General features: G+C 42.8%; 1 non-coding gene across 1 annotated transcript; it reads right to left on the bottom strand.

Annotated features, from left to right (window-relative positions):
* Positions 1–4,870: 4,870 nt before the first annotated feature.
* Positions 4,871–5,003, bottom strand: LOC119810935. The gene has a single exon (XR_005284871.1). It is a non-coding gene; the product is annotated as a small nucleolar RNA SNORA51 (small nucleolar RNA).
* Positions 5,004–5,686: the final 683 nt, after the last annotated feature.

Here is a 5,686-nt window from a genome sequence, read left to right as displayed (position 1 = left end):
TCTTTGAGAATTAGGGAAGAGCTGTAATCCAGGAAACAGTGGCCTTGGAGGATTAGCAGAGAAATGGTTAGTAGATACAGCAGTTCAACCTCCTATGACTCGTACCTGTCCATTTCATGTCTCCATCAGTAGGAGTCTGAGGTTAAAACCACAAGTCAAGTATCTGTCTAGGCAGTCAATCTCCATACTTCTCCAGAGTTCTGAGTTTCAAGCTGTGATCTGCAGAAATCCTTGGGGGGATTTCTAGGACTCATTAGGAGGGTTTTTCAATGTCAAATTGTTTTAATATTATGATGGCATTTGCATTTCTTATTCTGTGGTGCAGATTAACTGTGGGTAAAATCTGGCACACTAATGTAACCAAGGCAGTGTTCTTTTATACTTTGATATAGTTTGGTGTTTAAACATATCCATATGGCTTTTTTTAAAAAGCTAGTTTACCAGATCATCCGATTATCAGTTCATGAGATGGCAAATATCCTAGTTAGGGCTACTGTCACTGTGATGGAACAGCATGACTAAAAGCAGCTTGGGGATGAGAGGGTTTATATAACTTACCTAGGCAGGAGCTGATGCAGAGGCCATGGAGGAGTGCTGTTTATCTGCTTGTTTCTCTTGTCTGGAGCAGCCTGCTTCCTTATAGCACCAAGACTATAAGGTCAGGAGTGACACCACCCACAATCACGATGGGCTACTCCCTCTCACATCACTAATTAAGAAAATGCCCTGTGGGCTTGCCTATAGCCAGATCTTATGGGACCAATTTCTCAACTGAGATTCCCTCTCCTCGTGACTATAGTTTATGTCAAGTTCACATAGCCAGCTTAGCAAGTTAGCATTAAGCATTTGTGTTTTAATTCAGGTATATTGGCTCTTATAAGGAGCAAAATCATGTTCATTTGAGTAACAAGCTGGACCTACCACATATTTCGTAGAACCTATTTTTGTTTGACAAGTGACTGACTGTCTATGGTTATTCAGATTGAAATATTTGGCAGGGATCTTACAAAACCAGAATAAAATCAGTCTGTCACTTCAAGCACAAAATAGAGTACCCAGGAAGTGCTCAGTGACTGTGTAAGGAGCAGATGAAATCCAGAATGAGTGTGTTTTGTTGACATGAATACAGCCATGACGAGAACCAGTGCCCATACAAAATTGGCAAAGCTTCTTCCCTATGGTTTGGAATGACAAAGGCTTCTTTGGGCACAACTGCAGTGTTTGTGAATGATTGACCTGTGTGCCCTAAAACTCAACTACATATTCTTTGTCCCTGGTGTTTGCAACCCGAGCCTGTTCACCCACAGAGACCCCCTATTGAGATGAACTAACTCCTGTGATGTGGTAGTTGGTGGCCCTTCAGTAACCACCTCACGCTGGCTTTCCTGTGAACATGGACCTGTCCTTTTATTCTCTCTTCGCTGCTTGTCAGGTTTTCAGGAACAAGCTGTGAGGAACATGGCATTCAAAGAAAACAAGTGATAATGTTTGTTGCCATGATAAAGTGCATTTTTCTGTCTTTTTACAGTGCTGGAGATGAAAGCCCAGCCTCAAACTTGCTATCTAGTGCTCTATTGTTGAACTGGAGACCAGCCTAAGAGTCAAGGTTCTTAGCACAAAAATAATTTCTTGGAATAAAAGTCTGTGTTTTTCTTATGAAACTATGAGTTCCCCAACACTTAAAAGACTTTGCTGATTAACTTGCCCAGGCTATAAGCATGCATACTTTTGATATTGTACAATAAAAAGTGTAAATCATCAATGGTGTTTGCAATTTAGTGCCAAATGACCAATATACAATGTGCCAAAAGAATCTGTTTCAAGTGCGAGGTAGTTTAGCAGCATTTACTGTACCAGTGAAGAAGTTCATTGATGTCATTTAGGAACTATAATTAATAAAAGGGGATGTTTTTGATGCACTGCAGCAGTGAACCTAGGGCCCTGAGCATGCCAAGTGTGTGCCTTTCTGCAGAGTTGCATCTCAGGAACTACTCTTTAGCAAAGTCCCTCTCCTGTGATGTTTTAGAGAGTAACAAAGGAGATAGTTGTCAATCAACTGAGAAAACGTATACAAAAGCCTCCTTCCCTTTTTCGGTTACAGATACCACCCCACCCCCACCTCTTATTCATGGAGGATCCCCAGAGCATAGCAAAATGCGCAGATGCTTGAGTGGTTCGTGGAAAATGCCATGCAATTTACATATATTCTCTCATGTACTTTAAATCACCTCTGGATTGTTTACAATACCTGACGTGATGTAAGCATCATATAAATGGTCGTTATCATGTGCTGTTTAAGGAATAATGACAAGAATGGAGGAGGTCTTTGCATGTTTAATTCCGGCACTTTTTTTTTTTTTAACTCCTTTTACTTTTTGCTTGGGTGACTTTGCAGATGTGGGAGTTGGGACTATGCCTGACTGCTATTATCGTGTTTGACTAGATTTCCCTCGAATACAGCCAAAGCAACATCTTACAGCAAATTAAATGCAGAAGCAGAGATGAGATTCCAGATGTCTTTTGTTAGGTTAAACTTTAAAGAACTTGCAAAAATGCAAAATAATTTCGGTACTGTCCTTTAATGTCCTTTCATTGTGAAAATATGTTCTTTCTTCATAAAACTGTGTTATGATAACCTATTACAGAACCTCTTTCATTTCATTTATTTATTTATATTTTTGTTTTATTTTATGTGTCTGGATGTTTTGCTCGCATGTCTGTGTACCACATGCATGCCTGAAAACGAGTCAGGTCCCCTGGAAGTAGAGTTACAGACTTTATGGATTGCTATGTCAGTGCTGGGAATCGAAGCCAGGTCCTCTGGAAGAGCAGCCAGTGCTGTTAACAGCCGAGCCATCTCTCCAGCCCTGTACCCTTTTCATTTTAATGAATACATAAATATTTTTAAATTTTCAATTTCAATGTATGTCAATAAATACTGATACATAGAACTCACCCAAACAAAAACTCTTTTAGACCCTCCAACGATTTGATGATGAAGATGATGAAGTCAAGACAAGTTTGAGCACTTGAGTTTCAGGATTCTCTTTTATCCACCTAGTCTTCTAAAACTGTAGTGGGGGTGTTTTAAAAGCACTCTTTTTCATCAAAAGAGTTTCTAATCACAGAATGCAAGTCCATGCATGCAGAATGGCAGTAAAAATCTTAGAGGCTGTGCACGCACGCACAGGAACTGTAAGGAGGCTGTGATAACAATTGAAATGTCAAGGCTTTTCTTTGATGTTTTTATATCAATGTTTTAATGGTTTAAGAAGTCAAATGAGAAACAGTCAGAGACACGGCAATAATCTCATTTTGCCAAATGGTTTAGAGTGTGATTTCTCTACGTCTCCCCCTTTTATTTCACAGAATCCAGTTGTCTGCTAGGCTGGGGTCGCAGATACTCTCCCGTTCTTTTGCAGTAAGGGAATCCTAGCTGTGTCTGTCTCTGAGTCTATGTGGACTGCCTTTGCCTCCTAAGGCTGTTGATGGAGCTATAGAATTGTACAGCGGAAACTTGGGGCCAAGGACTAGGTTTCTGAATGTCAACTACTGGTCTGAAAGGAGTTAGCACCTGGCTTTCTTAACACTGCCGAAACAGCTGTTCCATGCAGCCAGGAAGACAGAACTGGACCATGTCAACAGACAGAAGTGAGCAGATTTAACATGAAACTGGTTATGAATGAAATTTCTCAAGAATGCAAACAGATACACACAAATATAAGAACAGGTAACAATGCAGAGCGTTGGACTAGGCTGTCTTCCCACTGGCAGCAATCCTTTGGCACGAAGGGCATGGGGCTGAGATAAGAACTGGAAGGAACCTGGGACTCATAGCTGTGCCAGCCTCCAGTCTGGACCTGTGTCAGATGAAGAAGCGACCAATAGTGAACTATATAAAAATTCAGCAGTCCATTCTTTTATTTATTATTAGGGTCTAGGAACGTAGTAGAGAACACAATGGACGAGAATCTCATCTTCATACTCTAGAGAGGTATCTTGGTCCTTTGTGTTGCTACAGCAACTCTGAATGATTCCTTTTAGAGATCTGTAGCCCAAGTTTGCCTTGAAGTAGTGACTCACCTGCTTCAACCTCAACAATGCAAGTATTACAGGCATGTTCCATTGCATCTAGTTAGGCAGATAACTTACAAAGATGTTTATTTAGCTCATGATTCTGGTGACGAGAAGGTACTGGAATTCTGGCCAGAGCTTCCTGACTATGTCACAATATAAGAAACAGAAGAGGGCAAGGCACGGAGTAGCCTGGCTCCCATCAGCCCACTCTCCAGAGGGCTAATCTAGCCACAGGAAACCTGGCTCAACCCCTTGAGACACCATACATCCATTTATGAGGGTGCACCTAATTATCTGGGCCCTAATTATCTCTCACTAGGATCCCCTTCTTACTCATCCCACACCTCAACAAGGCCACACTAGAGGCTAAACCTCCATCATATGAACCTTCGGGGAGTGTTGAAACTTTATCTGAAGCACAGCCCCGGGAGGCAGAAAAGTCACTAAAATAACTAGGTGGTGCACACGGAGCTATAATCCATGATGATAACAAGGTGGGAATAGGAGGTGGGGGTGAGTGTGTGGACGTGGGAGTGAGGGAGCCTCACATGAAAGGTGGCATTTGGACAAAGAACTATTCTGTTGCTATTGTATATGGACTGTTTACATGCACATATGCAAGAAAAAGTACAGCAGAACGTACTGCCCTTCTTTGTACAGAGGAGACTACTGTTAACCACTCGCTGGCCCGCTTTTACATTGTTCTCTGTGTCTGTATGCATGTACAACAGTACTCAGTGGTGCATCATGGGTCTGCATGATCATCTGCTTTCTTTCTTTTTTTTTTTTTTTTCCATGTCTCCCCATTCACAATACAGACCAGACACAGTGGCCTGGGCTGAGGTGTACATGGGGTGGCTTTATTATGCCTCCTCTTTCTATACAGCCAGTGTAAGAACACAGCCTGTGGTAAGCACAAGGAGGCCGATCATCTGCTTTCTTATGGACAGCCCAGCCTGAGCAGCTTCTGCCTTATCTGCTGGATCTCTGCCATCACTTCCCCAGGTGCTGGTCGAGGACGAACTAAACGGATGCTGTGGAAAGCCTTGGAGGACTTTAGGCAGGGAAGTGAACTGTGTAAAGTTCATACAGATTCGTGCAGCTGTGTGCAGGATACACGGTAATGAGACAAGAGTGCGGAGGTGGGACAGGCATGGGGCTGTTCGGAGAGGCGGAAGAGACTGGGTCCTGAACTAGAGAGGCAGCAGTGACGGGCTTTCATTGGGACATGACTTTGGACAGTGTTGTATGATGATGGGGCTCTAAGAAAGGAGGTTGGCTCTGGGCCACAGACAGTGGTGCCGTGGCCGAGAACACACTGAAGCAGATGGATATATCACTCCGGGCCACATTAACTGTACCACAGTCTTTGCCCTGTGTTCTTATTCCAGTCACTTTGCTTTAGATTTTGTCTCAAGGTCAGGGTCAGACTACAGTGATTTCAGAAGCTTCCCAGAGCTGCTCAGGTTCTGGGCAAGGGTACTTCCTGTTCTTCTCTCAACAAGCTTTCCCGTAGTCCTCAAAGCCTCCCACATCCTCCCTTGCCTCCTTGGGTTGAACTGGCTCATCTTTCAAGGCCACGTATTGTCTCCTTTCCAAAAGCTTGTTC

Source organism: Arvicola amphibius, chromosome 3 (genome assembly GCF_903992535.2).
Source record: "Arvicola amphibius chromosome 3, mArvAmp1.2, whole genome shotgun sequence".
Lineage (NCBI taxonomy): Eukaryota > Metazoa > Chordata > Mammalia > Rodentia > Cricetidae > Arvicola > Arvicola amphibius.
Note: the sequence above shows the minus strand (reverse complement) of the source record. Positions and strands in the feature narration are given on the sequence as shown.